Source organism: Neofelis nebulosa, chromosome 9 (genome assembly GCF_028018385.1).
Source record: "Neofelis nebulosa isolate mNeoNeb1 chromosome 9, mNeoNeb1.pri, whole genome shotgun sequence".
Lineage (NCBI taxonomy): Eukaryota > Metazoa > Chordata > Mammalia > Carnivora > Felidae > Neofelis > Neofelis nebulosa.
Genome location: NC_080790.1, coordinates 117326249 through 117343769, shown reverse-complemented (window position 1 = coordinate 117343769; position 17521 = coordinate 117326249). Strand labels below are relative to the sequence as shown.

The following is a 17521-nucleotide window of genomic DNA, read 5'->3' as shown; positions in this document are numbered from 1 at the left end:
TTCACATTGAAATCACCTATAGAACTTGGCAAACTATTGATGCCTGTGTCTCCCTTCCTTCCCTGCTCCCCACTCCATTGTGATTTAATTGGCTTGGGCACCTGGCTTAGGTTTTGGTATTTTTAAAAGATCCCCAGGTGATCCTAAAGTTTGACAAGTTTGGGAACCACAGATCTAGCCAGTTAAAGCAGACCTGGCCACTATTGTAACTTGTGACTTTTTTTTTGCATAAATGTTTGGATAAATACATAAATAAGAGTATAAATATTTTGATTTAGGAATCTAGTGCTTTAAATCTAGGTTCTTGCTAGAATATAAGCCCCATAAAAGCAGGTAGCATGTCTGTATTTTTCTTCATTATCGTATTGTTAGCATTTAGAACAATGTCTGGCATATATTGCATGCCTAAATATTTGTTGAATGAGTGAATGAACCTGTCAGTCTCTAGTGAGCTGAGAGTATCCTTTTACCTAATACACCAATGGTCTGAGATAGAGAGGGAGGTGGTTGTGAAGAGCCCAGCCTGCCTAGACTTGAATAATGGCTCTGTCACTTACTAGCTGTATGACCTTAAGCAAGTTACTTCTCTGTGCCTAAGTTTCCTCATTTGTAAAACGGGGGTAATTGAATCTATTTAATGGAATTGTTGGGGGAACTAATTGAATTGATAATGCAAAGTACTTAGAACAATGCCTGGTATATAATAGTGTCCTGTAAGTTTTAGCTACTGTAAAATTAAAAAAAAACTCTGTATTTTCTGCAGTTTGGGTAATTTATCTGTAGAATACTGTTTGAGAGCTAGGGTAGAATAATGGAATCAGCTGCATTAGATGTAGTTAAAGAAGGCTTGACAAAGAAGGTGATTTTTTTTTTTAGTTACCTTAATGAGGTAAATTTGCATACAATCACCTGCATCCGTTTTATTTATTTACTTTTTACCTACATGCATTTTTAATTTTTTTAAAATGTTTATGAGAGAGCGCGTGCACACACACGTGGGACCATGAGCGGGGGAGGGGCAGAGAGAGAGGCAGATACAGAATCTGAAGCAGGCTCCAGGGTCTGAGCTGTCAGCACAGAGCCTGACGACAACGATGACGACATGGGGCTTGAACTTACAAACTGTGAGATCATGACCTGAACTGAAGTGGGACGCTTCATGGACGAGCTATCCAGGCGCCCCTTCTTAGCATAGTTTCATTATTTATCTGTGTTGTTGCATGTATCAGTAGTTTGTTCCTTTTTGATGCCGATTAGTGTCTTATATGGATATAACATGTTTATCTGTTCACTTGTGATGGATATTTGGGTTAGTTCCAGTTTTGATGACTGTGAATAAAGTTGCTATAAATGTTTTTTAATTTTAATTTTATTTTTTTATAGAGATAGAGTATGACCAGGGGAGAGGGGGAGAGGGGCAGAGAGAGAGAGAGAGAGAGAGAGAGAGAGAGAGAGAGAATCTTAAGCAGGCTCCACATTCAGCAAGGAGCCGGATGTGGGGCTTGATCCCATGACCCTGGAATTATGACCTGAGCCAAAATCAAGAGTTGGAGGCTCAACTCACTGAACCACCCAGGCGCCCTGCTACAAGCATTTTTGCAAGTCTTTGTGTAGACATATTTTTATTTATTGTTGGATAAATCCCTTGCAATGGGATTGCTGGGTTGTATGGCATATATGGCATACTAACTTTTAAAAGAAACTGCCAAAAAGTTTTTTTTTAACTTTTTAAAAAATTTTTATTTATTTTTGTATGTTTTTATTTTTATTTTTGAGAGAGAGACAGAGTGTGAGTGGGGGAGGGGCAGAGAGAGAGGGACACACAGAATCTGAAGCGGGCTACAGGCTCCGAGCTGTCAGCAAGAGCCCGATGTGGGGCTTGAACTCACAGACTGTGAGATCATGATCTGAGCTAAAGTCGGTCATCCAACCAACTGAGCCACCCAGGTGCCCCAGAAACTGCCAAAAAGTTTTAAAGGAGGTGAATATTCAGTAGGATTTCCAGGGAGAGTCCATTAGTTATCTATTGTTGCATAATAAATTACCACAAATTTAGCAGCTTAAAACAACAGATATTTATTGTGGCACAATTTCCATGGGTCAGGAATCTGGGTACAGCTTAGGTGAGTCCTCTGTGTCAGGGTCTCTCAGAGGCAGCAGTCAAGGTGTCAGCCAGGGCTGGAGTCTCATCTCAGTGCTTGACTGAAGAAGGAACTGCTTCTAAGTTCACTTGGTTGTTGGTGGAATTCACTTCTTCAAGGGATGTTGAATTAAGGACCTTGATTTCTTTTTTCTTTTCTTTTCTTTTTTTTCCCTGTGTTCTCAGACTATTTGTTTATTTTCAGGAATAGAATTTAGTGATTCATGACTTACATATAACACCCAGTGCTCATCCCAACAAGTGTCCTTCCTCCTTAATACCCCTCACCCTTTTAGCCCTTCCCCCCACTTAACAGCCCGCCAGCAAACCTTAGTTTGTTCTCTGTGTTTAAGAGTCTCTTATGGTTTGTCTCTGTTTTTATATTATTTTTGCTCCCCATCCCTTATGTTCATCAGTTTTGTATCCTAAATTCCACATATGAGTGAAGTCATATGATATTTATCTTTCTCTGACTTACTTTGCTTGGCATAATACACATTGTTCCATCCACATTGTTGCAACTGGCAAGATTTCATTCTTTTTAATCCCCAAGTAACATTCCATTGTGTATATATACCACATCTTCTTTATCCATTCATCAGTTGATGAACATTTGGGCTCTTTCCATACTTTGGCTATTGTTGATAGTGCTGCTGTAAACATTAGGGTGCATGTGCCTCTTCAGATCAGCACTTCTGTATCCTTTGGATAAATACCTAGTAGTGCAATTGCTGGGTCATAGAATAGTTCTATTTTTAATTTTGGGGGGAACCTCCATACTGTTTTCCAGAGTGGCTACACCAGTTTGCATTCCCACCAGCAGTGCAAGAGGGTACCTCTTTCTCCACATCCTTGCCAGCATCTGTTGTTGCCTGAGTTGTTAATGTTAGCCATTCTGACATATGTGGGGTGGTATCTCATGGTGGTTTTGATTTGTATTTCCCTGATGATGAGTGATGTTGAGCATTTTTTCATGTGTCTGTTAGCCATCTGGATGTCTTGTTTGGAAAAGTTTCTATTCATGTCTTTTGCCCATTTCTTCACTGGATTATTTGTTTTTTGGGTGTGAGTTTGATATGTTCTTTATAGATTTTGGATACTAACCTTTATCTGATATGTCATTTGCAAATATCTTCTCCCATTCTGTTGGTTGCCTTTTAGTTTTGCTGATTATTTTCTTCTCTGTGCAGAAGCTTTTTATCTTGATGAGATCCTAGTAGTTCATTTTTGCTTTTGTTTCCCTCGCCTCTGAAGACATGTCAAGTAAAGTTGCTGTGGCCAAGGTCAAAGAGGTTGTTGCCTGTTTTCTCCTCTAGGGTTTTGATGGCTTCCTGTCTTATGTTTAGGTCTTTCATCCATTTTGAGTTTATTTTTGTGTATGGTATAAGAAAGTGGTCCAGGTTCATTCTTCTGCCTATCACTGTCCAGTTTTCTCAACACCATTTGCTGAAGAGACTGTCTTTTTTCCATTGGATATTCTTTGCTGATTTGTCAAAGATTAGTTGGCAGTACATTTGTGGGTCCATTTCTGGGTTCTCTGTTCTGTTCCATTGATCTATGTGTCTGTTTCTGTGCCACTACCATACTGTCTTGATGATTACAGCTTTGCAATACAGCTTGAAGTCTGGAATTGTGATGCCTCCAGCTTTGGGTTTCTTTTTTGGGATTGCTTTGGCTGTTCGGGGTCTTCTGTGGTTCCATACAAATTTTAGGATTGTTTGTTCTAGCTCTGTGAAGAATGCTGGTGTTATTTTGATAGGGATTGCATTGAATATGTAGATTACTTTGGGTAGTATTGACATTTTAACAATATTCTTCCTATCCAGGAGCATGGAATCTTTTTCCATTTTCTTGCATCTTCTTCAATTTCTTTCATAAACTTTCTGTAGTTTTCAGTGTATAGATTTTTCACCTCTTTGGTTAGGTTTATTCCTAGGTATTTTATAGCTTTTAGTGCAATTGTAAATGGGATCAATTCCTTGATTTCTCCTTCTGTTGCTTCATTATTGGTGTATAGAAATGCAACCAATTTCTGTACATTGCTTTGATATCCTGCAACTTTGCTGAATTCAAGTATCAGTCCTAGCAGTTTTTTGGTGGAGTCTTTTGGGTTTTCCACATAATAGATTATCATGTCGTCTGTGAAGAGTGAAAGTTTGACTTCCTCCTTGCTAATTTGGATCCCTTTTATTTCTTAAAAAAAATTTTTTTTTAATGTTTATTTATTTTTGAGAGACAGAGCAGGAGTGGGGAAGGGACAGAGAGAGAGGGAGACACAGAATATGAAGCAGGCTCCAGGCTCTGAGCTGTTAGCACAGAGCCTGATGCAGGGCTCAAACCCATGAACCCTGAGATATGACCTGAGCCGAAGTCAGACGCCCAATTGACTGAGCCCCCCAGGTGCCCCAGATCCCTTTTATTTCTTTGTGTTGTCTGATTGCTATGTTTAGGACTTCCAACACTATGTTGAATAACAGTGGTAAGAGTGGGCATCCTTATTGTGTTCCTGACCTTAGGGGGAAAGCTCTCAGTTTTTCCCCATTGAGGATGATATTAGCAGTGGATCTTTCATATATGGCCTTTATGATCTTTAGGTATTATCCTTCCATAAGGACCTTGGTTTCTCACTGGCTGTTAGCTGGAGGCTGCTCCAATATAGCACACTGAGAGGGCAATAAATAAAGTCTTCCAGAAAAATAGAAGTCACATCTTTTTAACATAATCATGGAAGTGACATCCTGTCACCAGCATCTGTTGGTTAGAAGTCACTGGGCTAGCCCACTCATGGGGAGGAGATTACACAAGGATGTGAATACTAGATGCTGGAATAATTGATGGCCATCTTAGAAGTATATCTCCCACAGAAGGCATGGTTTAGTGGCAGGTTGGGTCCAGATGGACCAAGGGGAAAAAGTAGCTTGTGAAATTTTCTTCATCTTTCCTGTATCAGACTGTATCTCTTTCTTCCTTCTGTCTTTCACATCAGCCTCTCTCCCCTTCACGAAGAGAGACATAAAGGTCACTCTCACAGTAAGTTTTTTATCTGAGTTGTTTTTGTTTTTATTTTATTTTATTTTATTTTTGAGAAAGAGAGCAAGCACTCGAGCTAGGGAGGGGCAGTGGGAGAGGAAGAGAGAATCCTAAGCAGACTCCACACCCAACCCGGAGCCCAACATGGGGCTTGATCCCACGATGGGGGCTTGATCCCACAACCCTGGGATCATGACCTGGGCTGAAATCAAGAGTTGGACAACTAAGCCACCCAGGTGCCCCTTGAATATTTTTTATTGTTGTTAAGAGATTTAATTAAGGCTTCTTCCTGAATCATTTAGTGTTTATAGCTTATTTAAAAAAACATTTTATTATGGAAATTGAGACAGATACAAAAGTAGAATGCTATCATGAACCATATGTACCTTTCACCCACCTTAAACAATTTATTTATTTATTTTTTATCAATCTTACAAGTATACTCTACATACAATAAAATACACTCATTTTAAATGTATAGTTTGTATTCTGTCGGATGCCTATATCCTAACAATCAAGAAGATGTAGAACATTTTCACTCCAAAGTTACCTTGTGCCCCTGTTTAATCAGTCCCCATCCCAGTCCTAGGAAGTACCCATCAGATTTCTATTGTTGTGGGTTCATTTTGCCTGTTGTAAAATGTCATAGAAATGTTTGGATTCTTTTTTGATCACCATGTTTTTGAGATTCATCCCTGTTGCATATTTCAGTAATTCAGAGTTTTTCAGCCTTGGCACTATGGACATTTTGGGCTGGATAATTTGCTTTGCAGACTGTCCTGTGTATTGCAGGATATTTAGTAGCATCCCTGACCTCTATCCACTAGATGCCCATAGCATTCTCCTCCCTTCCTTTGATTGTAACAATCAAAAATGTCTCCAGACATTGCCACCTATACACTAGGGGACAAAATCCCCTCCCTTGACTGGTAGATAACCTTTACAGTAGTTGATCCTTTTTATTGTTGGGCAGTATTCCACTGTATGGCTACACTACAATTTATCCATTTACTGATTGATGGATATTTGGGCTGTGTCCAGTTTACTTTCAGTTTCGGGCTGTTATAGATAGAGTTGCTATTAACCTTCATAGGAAGTCTTTGTATAGACATGTTTTTATTCAGGATAAATATCTAGGAATTAGATTGCTGGGTCTTATGATAAATAAATGCTTAACTTTAAAAGAAACTGCCAAATTGTTTGTACATTTTTATAGTCCCACCACTATGGGAGTTCCAGTTGCTCTGCATCGTTGCCAACATTTGATACTTATTCTTTTTAATTTTAACCATTAGTGTAGGTGTGTTATTTGTCGCTTTAATTTTCATTTTCCTGATGACTGATAGTGTTGAGTATCTTTTTATGTGCTTGTTGTAAAGTGTCTCTTCAAATCTTTTGTCCATTTTTCATTGCATTATGTCTTATTATTGAGTTTCCTTTGTCTTTTCCCCTATGTGTGCATAAACATATTTAAGCAATTAAATATTAAGAAAGACAAGACAATTGAAATAATGAATACACCTTTATATAGTTTCATATTTATTTATTTATTTATTATTATTATTATTTTTTTAATGCTTATTTTTGAGAGAGAGACAGAGAAACAGAGTGCGAGTGAGGGAGGGGCAAAGAGAGAGGGTCAGATAGAAAACCTGAAGCAGACTTCAGGCTCTGAGCTATCAGCACAGAGCCCAACATGGGGCTTGAACCCATGAAACACGAGATCATGACCTGAACTGAAGTTGGACACTTAACCAACTGAGCCACCCAGGCACCTTACCATGCATCTTTTCTGACCACAATGCTGTGAAACTAGAAATGAGTCATAAGAAAAAAATCTAGAAACAACACAAGTGCATAGAGTTAAATAACATGCTACCAAACAATGAATGTGTCAACCAAGATATCAAAGAGGAAATAAAATAATACATGGAGAGAAATGAAAATGAAAATACAAGGGTTCAAAATCTTTGGGATGCAGCAAAAACTGTTCTAAGAAGGAAATTTATAGCAATACAAGCCTGCTGCAAGAAGCAGGAAAAATCCCAAATAAGCAACCTAGCCTTATCCCCAAAAGAACTGGAGAAAGAACAAACATACCCAAAACCATTAGAAGGAAGGAAATAATAAAGATTAAAACAGAAATAAATGAAATAGAAACTAAAAAAAAAAACAAAAACAGTAAAATAGGTTAATGAAACCAGGATCTGACTCTGAAAAAATAACAAAATTGAAAAATCTTTACCCAGACTCATCAAAAATAAAAGCAGAGAGAGAGAGAGAGGACTCAAATAAGCAAAATCAAAGATGAAAGAGGAGCAATAACAACTGACACCACAGAAATACAAAGGATTATGAGAATATTATGAAAAATTATGTGCCAACAAACTGGGCAACCTAGAAAAAGTGGATAAATTCCTAGAAACATATAACTTTCCAAAATTGAATCAGAAAGAAATAGAAAATTTGAACAGACTGATTACCAGCAATGAAATAGAATCAGGAATCAACTCCCAACAAACAAAATTCTGGGATCCGATGTCTTCACAGGTGAATTCTACTAAACATTTAAAGAAAAGTTGATACATACTCTTCTCAAACTATTCCAAAACATGTAAGAGGAAGGAAAACTTCCAAATTCATTCTATGAGGCTAGCATTACTCTGACCCCAAAGCCAGATAAAGACGGTACAAAAAAAGAATTACAAGCCAGTATCTCTGATGAACATAGATGCAAAAGTCCTTTACAAAGTATTAGCAGGGGTGCTTGGCTGGCTCAGTTAGAAGAGTATATGACTCTTGATCTCAGGGTTGTGAGTTCAAGTCTCACGTTGGGTCTAGAGATTACCTAAAAAAAATATTAGCAAACCAAATCCAACAATATATTTAAAAATTCATTCACCACAAGTAAGTGGGATTTATTCCTGAGATGCAAGAGTGGTTCAGTATTTGTAAATCACTCACTGTGATACATCATATCAGCAAGAGAAGGGATAACCATATGATCATTTCAGTAGATGCAGAAGAAGCATTTGATGAAGTGTAACATCCATTTTTGATAAAAACTCTCAACAAAGTAGGATTAAAGGGAACATGCCTCAATATTATAAAGGCCACGTATGAAAAGCACACAGCTAACATCACTCAATGGTAAAAAACTGAGAGCTTTTCCTCTAAGATCAGGAACAAGGCAAGGATGTCTACTCTCACCACTTTTATTCAACATAGTACTGAAAGTCCTAGCCACAGCAATCAGACAAGAAAAAGAAATAAAAAGCATCCATATTGGTAAGGAAGAAGCAGAACTTTCACTGTTTACAAGATGGCATGATACTATATGTAGAAAACCCAAGACTCCACCGAAAAACTTCTAGAATTGATAAATGAATTCAGTAAGGTCATAGGATACAAAGTTAACCTATAGAAATCCATTGCATTTTTATACACTAATAATGAAGTAGCAGAAAGAGAAATTAAGGAAACAATGCCATTTACAATTGCACCAAAAAGAATAAAATTAACCAAGGAGGTGAAAGACCAGTATTCTGAAAACTAAACAACATTGATGAAAGCAATTGAAGATGACACAAACAAACGGAAAGATATTCCATATTCATGGATTGGGAGAACAAATATTGTTAAAATGTCCATACTACCCAAAGCAATCTACACATTTAAGGCATCCCTGTCAAAACACCAATGCCATTTTTCACAGAACTAGACAGATAATCCTAAAATTTGTGTAGAACCACAAAAGACCCTGGATTGCCAAAGAGTCTTGAAAAAGAAGAACAAAACTGGAAGTATCACAATCCAATCCCAGATTTCAAGATATACTATAAAGCTGTAGTAATTAAAACAGTGTGGTCTTGGCACAAAAATAGACACATAAAACAATAGTACAGAATAAAGAGCCCAGAAATAAACCCACAATTATATGGTTAATTAAATTAAAGCAAAGGAGGCCAGAATATGCAATGGGAAAAAGTCTCTTCAACAAATGATGGTGGGAAGACTGGACAGCTATATGCAAAAGAATGAAACTGGACCACTTTCTTTCACTATACACAAAAATAACTGTAAAATGAATTAAAGACCTAATTGTGAGACCTGAAACCATAAAAATCCTAGAAGACAGCACAGGGGGTAATTTCTCTGATATCAGTTATATGTAGCAACAGCTTTCTAGATATATCTATCTTCTAAGGCAAGGGAAACAAAAGCAAAAATAAACTATTAGGAATGCATCAAAATAAAAAGCTTCTGCACAGCAAAGGAAACAATCAACAAAACAAAAAGTATACTGAATGGGAGAAGATAATTGCAAACAACATATCTGATAAGAGGTTAGTATCCAAAATATATAAAGAACTTATAGGGGTGCCTGGGTGGCTCAGTCGGTTAAGTGTCCGCGTCCTGGAGGTCATGATCTCACAGTCTGTGAGTTCAAGTCCTGCATCAGGCTCTGTGCTGACAGCTCAGAGCCTGGAGTCTGCTTCAGATTCTGTGTCTCCCTCTCTCTCTCTGCCCCTCCCCTGCTCATGCTCTGTCTCTCTCTGTCTCAGAAATAAATAAAAACATTAAAAAAAAAAAAAGAACTTATACAGCTCAACACAAAAAAAACCCCAAATAATGCAGTGTAAAAATGGGCAGAAAACATGAACAGACATTTCTTCAAAGAAGACAGCCACATGTCCAGCAGACACATGAAAAGAATCTCAACATCACTCATCATCAGGAAAATACAAATCAAAACCATGAGATATGACCTCACACCTGTCAGAATGGCTAAAATAAAAAACAAGAAACAACAAGTATTGGCAAGGATGTAGACAAAAAGGAACCCTTGTGCACTGTTGGTAGGAATGCAATCTGGAGCAGCCATTGTGGAAAACAGAATGGCAGTCCTCAAAAGATTAAAAATAGAATTCACGTATGATCCAGTAATTCCACTTTTAGGTATTTACCCAAAGAATATGAAAATGCTAATTCTAAAAGATATGTGCACCCCTGTGTTTATCATAGCATTATTCACAATAGCTAAATTATGGAAGCAGCCCAATAGATGAATGGATAAAGATGTGTGTGTGTGTGTGTGTGTGTGTGTGTGTGTGTATAATAGTTATTACTCAGCCATAAAAAAAGAATGAAATCTTGCCATTTGCATCAACGTGGATGGATCTTGACGGTATACTGCTCAGTAAATAGCTCAGAGAAACAAACATACCATATGATTTCACTCGTGTGGAATTTAAGAAACAAGTGAACAAAGAAAAAAGACAAATGAAACACCAGACTCTTAACTATAGAGAACAAACTGGTGGTTACCAGAGGGGAGGTAATTGGGGGAATGGGTGAAATAGGTGAAGGAGATTAAGAGTACATTTATTTTGAGGAGCACTGAATAATGTATAGAATTATTGAATCTATTGTACACCAGAAACTAATAAAACACTGTATGTTAATTATACTGCAGTAAAAATAAAAGAATGATACAATATTAAAGATAAAAGTATATACCAAGAACTCTTGTGGGTGCCTGGGTGGCCCAGTTGGTTAGCATCTGACTCTTGGTTTCAGCTCACATCATGATCTCACAGCAGTGCAGAGCCTGCTTGGGATTCTCCCTCTCTCCCTCTCTGCCCCTCCCCCACTCATCTCTGTCTCAAATAAACTTTAAAAAAAATTTACAATTCAATTATAAAGAGTCAAATATCCCAGTTTTAAAAATTGACAAAAGATTTGAATGGATGTTTCTCCAAATTGTGGCAAATGGAAAATAAACGTGAAAATATGCTTAACATCATTTGGCATCAGGGAAATGCAAATCAAAAGCACCATGAGAATACCACCTTACACCCACCAGGATAGCTGTACTCAGAAAGGTAATGACAAGTTGGCGGCGATGCAGAGAAATTGGAACCCTTGTGCCCTACTGGTGGGAATGTAAAATGGTGTAACTGCTTTGTAAAACAGTTTGGAAATTCCTCAAAAGATTAAACATAGAAAATATATGACCCAGCAATTTTACTCCTAAGTGTGTGTGTGTATATATGTATGTATATGTGTATGTAAATATGTATGTATGTGTACATGTAATCGTATATATATCGTATATATACGTATATATATATATATACGTATATATATATATATATATATATCCGAGAAAAATGAAAATATGTCCATACAAAAACTCGTATACAAATATTCATAACAGCATTATTCATAATAGTGAAAAATGGAAACAACCCAAATGTCTATCAGCTGATGAATAAATGGATAAATAAATGTGGTTCTTTTGGTAAGGGATGTTATTTGGTATTTTTAAAAATACTGTTACTTCCTACAACATCTTGAAAATATTCTAAGTGAAAGAAGCTGGTCACAAAAGACCAGTTATTATATGGTTTCTACTATATGAGGTATCTAGAAAAGACAAATGCTCCTCGACCTAGTCTCAACTTTACCCTTTAATGGGGGCAGGGGGGATTAACACATTAAATTAAAAACAGAGCATATTAGCAAAATTGTTCATTGTACTTGGATGAAGATGATGGTGACTAGTAATAGTTCATCTTTATTTCATACCTTATAGATCTTTTCAATGATTATTTTTTTAAAAAATAGCATTTGGGGTACCTGCGTGGCTCAGTCAGTTAATGTCCAACTTCAGGTCATGATCTTGCTGTTTGTGGGTTCGAGCCCTGTGTCGGGCTCTGTCCTGACAGCTTCATCCTGGAGCCTGCTTTTGATTGTGTCTCCCTCTCTCTCTGCACCTCACCCACTCATGTTCTGTCTCTCTGTGTCTCAAAAATGAATAAACACTAAAAAAAATTTTTTACGGGCACCTGGGTGGTTCAGTCGGTTGAGTGTCTGACTTCAGCTCGGGTCATGATCTCCCAGTCTGTGAGTTCGAGCCCCACGTCAGGCTCTGTGCTGACAGCTCAGAGCCTGGAGCCTGCTTCGGATTCTGTGTCTCCCCTCTCTCTGCCCCTCCCCCACTCTGTCTGTGTCTCTGTCTTTCTGTCTCTCTCTCTCTGTCAAAAATAAACATTAAAAAATTAAAAAAAAATTTTTTTAATAAATAGTATTTATGGGGTACCTGGGGGGCTCAGTTGGTTGAGCATCCGTCTTCAGCTCGGGTCATGATCTCACTGTTTGTGAGTTCAAGCCCTACTTTGGGCTCTCTGCTGTCAGCATGGAGCCCACTTCAGATCCTCTGTCCCCCTCTCTCTCTGCACCTCCCCTTCTCATACGGTGTCTCTCAAAAATAAACAAAGAAAAAAAAGATGGTGTTTATTCAGTGCTATTTATTCAATAAATAAGCAGCATTGAATAAATAGAAAAATAATATGGAAAGAAAAAAGTCTCTCAATCATAATCCCAAATAATTGATATAGTTAAATGTCAAGGATAAGGAACATAATAGTCCATTCCTAAATTAAAGGATCAGGGTAGTGTTAGGGTTATGAGTTAAGGATAGGGTTAGGGTTAGCCATTATGCAAAATGGCTGTGAGGGAGTAGACATGGTAAGTAGCCAACTTCTGATGACTATGTAACTGGACTAGGGCTGGTCTTGCACCTTTGTAAACACTTCCTGAATGTTGGGTATCAGAGGCCCAGAATTCACACTCTTCATTTGTGCTCAGAGCTTATCTTCCCATGGAGGCTATTAAGCTGAATAGGAAAAATGTATTTTTTTAAATTTATTTTTTATAGGGAAGGAGAGAGAAAAAGAGTGAGTGAGTGAGAGAGAGAGAGAGAGAGAGAGAGAATTCCAAGCAGGCTTCGCACTGTCAGAGAGGCTTGAATTCATGAATCATGAGATCATGACCTGAGCTAAAGTCAGACATTAACCAACTGAGCCACCCAGGTGTGAGCATACACAAGTTGGGGAGGGGCAGAGACCGAGACACAGAATATGAAGCAGGCTCCAGGCTCCCAGCTGTCAGCGCAGAGCCTGATGCAGGGCCAGAACCCACGAACCATGAGATCATGACCTGAGCCAGAGTCAGGCACTCAACTGAGTGAGCCACCCAGACACCCTGAGGTAGCCTCCATTTTAATTTCCAGTTTGGATTAACTTTTTGAAAGGAGGAAGATGATAGAATAGTGTGGAGAATAGCCACTAGTGGAAAAAGGAAGAGTTAGAGATCTTGCACCAAATAATTTCCAGTTCTTCAGGGAAGTATGATTAACATTGAAGTCAGGGCACCTGGGTGGCTCAGTTGGTTAAACTGAGTTTAAAGTTGTGTCTCCCTTTCTCTTTGCCCCTCCCCCACTCATGCTTTCTCTCTCTCTCTCTCTCTCTCTCTCTCTCTCAAAAATAAACATTTAAAAATTAAAAAAACCAAAAACATTGAAGTCAAATAGCCAGGGATTAAAATAGTCATAGTGTCCCTAGATCTGGAAAATGTTAGCCCATCATTTTCTAAATGACAACATGGAAGCTAAGAAAGGTTTAAGTGATTCCAAGGATGTAGAAAAAAAACAAGATGGAATACAGGGTGCTGCAGTTCAATTTTAGATTCTATATAGTTATGTTTGTTTTATTTCCACGCAAATAATATGGTTTGTATTATATTAAAAAAAATTAAACAACCAGACTTTATGATAATAAAAGAAAAAGCTTTTGTTTCTCCTTCATCACTTTTTTGGAGCAAATTCTTTTTTTTTTTTTTTTTAATGTTTATTAATTTTGAGAGGGAGGCAGTGCATGCAAGTGAGTGTGGGTGGGGCAGAGAGAGAGAGAGAGAGAGGGAGAGTGAGAATCCCAAGCAGGCTCCAAGCTATCAGTGCAGAGTCCAACGCAGAGTTTAAACCCATGAACCATGCATGACCTGAGCCAAAATCAAGAGTCAGATGCTTAACTGACTGAGCCACCCAGGCACCCCATTGGAGCAAATTCTTAACCACATTCCCTACCTGACTAAGTTTCCTCATATAAGGTAAATTAAATAATGTATGAAAAGTGTGGTTCTAAACTTTGCACATTAGAATCACCTGGGTAGTGTTTCAGTGCCCAAAGCTCAGGCCACAGTGCAGACATAGTATGACTCTGGAATTATTTTTTTAAGTTTCTCAAATAATTATAATGTGTAGCCAAGGTTGGGAGCTACTGAAGTTCTTTCAAGGCATATACTCATTTGATCTCAGATATTCTGACTTCAGTCATTTTGGAGTTATTGCGGCAATTCTAATTAGTGGGTATTGGCCTGAAATAAACTAGGTCACTTGGTTCTGATATTTCTGCTAATTGTGCACTATGTATGAGTAGGGTAGAGTCACCCTGATGAGAAGACAGTTTGGTATATGGTGGGAGAAGCACTGAATTTGAAGGTGAAAGACCAGGCTTTAGTCATTATCCTGTCACAATCCTAGTCTATAATTTCAGTCAAGTCACAATACCACTGCTGTGATTCAGGTTTTTCCTTTGAGAGTTGGGGGGAGTTAGACTGATTATTATGCAAATTCCTTTCTAGCTCTTAAACTTCAAGTTTGTGAGTTAGTGGGGGTGGGGGAAAGGCAGTTGATGGATTTGTATGCCTTAAGAATAAGTGAGCAAGGGGGGCAGGACACTGATAAAAGCATTGCTGAAGGAGCCAGCTGTGGGATGGGATGGGAGTGGGTGGGGAGGAACAGACTGGGTGAACAACAGAACCTGGAGATAAGCGAATGGGGTGGGAAAGGGTTGGGAAGCAAGTGTAGGAGACTGGCTGAAGGGAATATTGTTGAAGGTGGTGACAGTGGCTCAGCCCTTGGTAACAATGTGTTCCAGGTTCTTAACCTTACTGTCAAATGACTCAAGGAAAATGTGGTCAGAAGGGCTCTCGTCAGAACTAGGAGATAGAAAGCAGAGGCTATTTTTTGTTGTTGCATGCCTGAGATGGGGTAAGAGTAGAAATATACTTGCTGCTCAGTGTTTAAGAGGGTAGTAGATAGCTGGCTTTTTTTTTTTTTTTTTAATACATAATGCATGCATGTGGTTCAGAAATAAAAACATTATAAAAGAGATACACAGGGAAAAGTCTTGATCCCACCCTCAGCTCCCAGGATTTATTTATACCCTTCTCCCCATAACTTTTTAATATGAAAAAAAATGTTTTTAATACAAAAAAGTTGAAAGAATAATACAGTGATAATAGTTTGCTATATTTGCATCATCTGTTTACCTACCTATCTTTACTGAATACTTTGAAGATAAGTTGCAGACATTATGACATTTTATCCCTAAATACTTTGGCATGCATCTCCTAAGAATAAGGGCATTTGCTATACAATCACAAATAACATTACTACACCCAAGATGTTTTTAAAAATGCCCTAATATCTTCTGTTACTTCACATTCAGTTTTTCCCAACTGTCTTAATAATTTTATGGCTGTTTTCTTCAAAGCAGGTCTAAGTAACATTTATGAATTGCATTTGGTGGTCATATTTGTAAGGTCTTTTAATTGAGAACTGTGTCTTCCCCCTATCTCTTCCCTTAAGATTTTGGGTTTTGAAGAGACCAGATCAATTTTGTTGTAGCAAGCCACACATTCTAGATCTGATTATTTCTTCATGTAATCAAATACTTCTTCATGTATTTGTTCTTTTTGCTCTATCTCCTGAATTTTCTATAAAGGAGAAATTACTTTTAAAGACTTTTTAGACCTAGGCTAGGCATTTTTAGTAATAATCATCATAGATGATGACTGGTGTTTCAGGTAAAATCGCATCAGAAGGCATAAATAGAAGGTCTCACTGTAATTGTTACTGGATTTGATCACCAGGTAAAGCTGGTGAATGTCATATCTTTCCACTCTAAAGATACTTGTTTTCTCTTTGCAATTAGAAAGTAATCTGTGGAATAATCCGTTTGCACCATGGGAGTCTTCTGTTCCCCAGCAGTTTTCACCAGATGGTTTTTAGCATCCTTTGATCATCCTTGCCTGAATCACTTACTTCATTGGAGGTTGCACAATGGTGATTTCAAAAATTTTTTCCTTCTGCATTTATTAACTAGCATTCTGATGTAAAGGAGAGCTTTCCCTCTTTACCAAGGATGAATGCTTCTTAAGAGACAAAGTAAATTTCTTGCTTCATTCTTTTTTCTTTAATTATCAATCTTCAGAGTAAGGAATTGACGTCATAGTTACACCTAATAGTGACTTTCTGAGTAATTTTTTTACTCTCTGAGCTATTATTTACTTTGAGCTATTATTATATATTTATGGATTTCTATTTATTCATGGTATTTTAATCAATTTTAGTCATTAATTCTTTTTGATACTTAAATTATCTCAAATTTGCCGGTAGAAACCCCTTAAACTGGCTCCTGGGTCCTTGTGACTTTGCTCCCTATTTGTCTGAGTGCTTCCTTGCCCTCCTCTGGTACAACATGTTTTTTGTTTTGTTTTTTTTAGTTTACCTTGAAACTAATAATTTTTACTGTTTTGTGGGGGTTTTTTTGTATTTCCTTCTAGAGGTTTTTTTTGTTTGTGTTTTTTTGTTTTGTTTTGTTTTTTGTTTTATTTTTGTCAGAGGGAGTGCGAGTGGGGAAGAGGCAGAGGGAGAAGAAAACAGACAGTTGTAAGTAGGCTCCACGCTGACAGTGTGTAGCCTGATGCAGAGCTGTCTCATAAACTGTGAGATTATGAGCCCAAATCAAGAGTCAGATGCTTAACCAACTGAGCCACTCAGGCACCCCTAGAGTATTTTATTTTTAATACTAACATATATAAAATATTTTTCTCCTCTTTCCCCACTAAAAGTAGCATCCTGTAGTCAATGTTTTATTCCTTGTTTTTTCTTCTCTCAACAATATATCTTGGAGATCATTCCACATCAGTACATAGAGAGCATCCATATTCTTGCTGCCTTTCCTTTTTATTAGATGTACTATAATTTAATCAGTCTCTGTTGATGGACATTTTGGTAGTTTCCTATCTTGCTCTTGCAAAAATGCTTTTATTGAATAACCTTGTATATGTGTCATCTAGTAAGGGAACAGGTTTATCTGTAGGATCAGTGCAGTCAAATGCTCTACCACTGAGCTGTACCTCCTCTTACAGGATCACCAACCAGAAGTGAGATTGCTGGGTTAATGGTATATGTAATTGTAATTTTGATAGATAATGCCTACTTGCTGATGTTAGACAACCACTAGCAATGAATGAGAGTGTCTGTTTTCCTATAGCCTTGCCAAGAGAGTGCATTATTATATTTTTGGATTTTCACTAATCTGATGAGTGAAAAAAATGTTTTCTTATGTGTGAAGTTTAACATTTTTTATATGTTTAAAGTTCATTTGTATTTCCTTTTCTTTGAATTTTATGATCATATTCTGTGCCCATTTTTGGACA

General features: G+C 37.6%; 1 protein-coding gene across 7 annotated transcripts in view; it reads left to right on the top strand.

Moving 5' to 3' along the window:
- NCOA6 (nuclear receptor coactivator 6) overlaps window positions 1–17521 on the top strand; it is a 108911-nt gene that overhangs the window by 20712 nt on the left and 70678 nt on the right. The window lies entirely within an intron of this gene.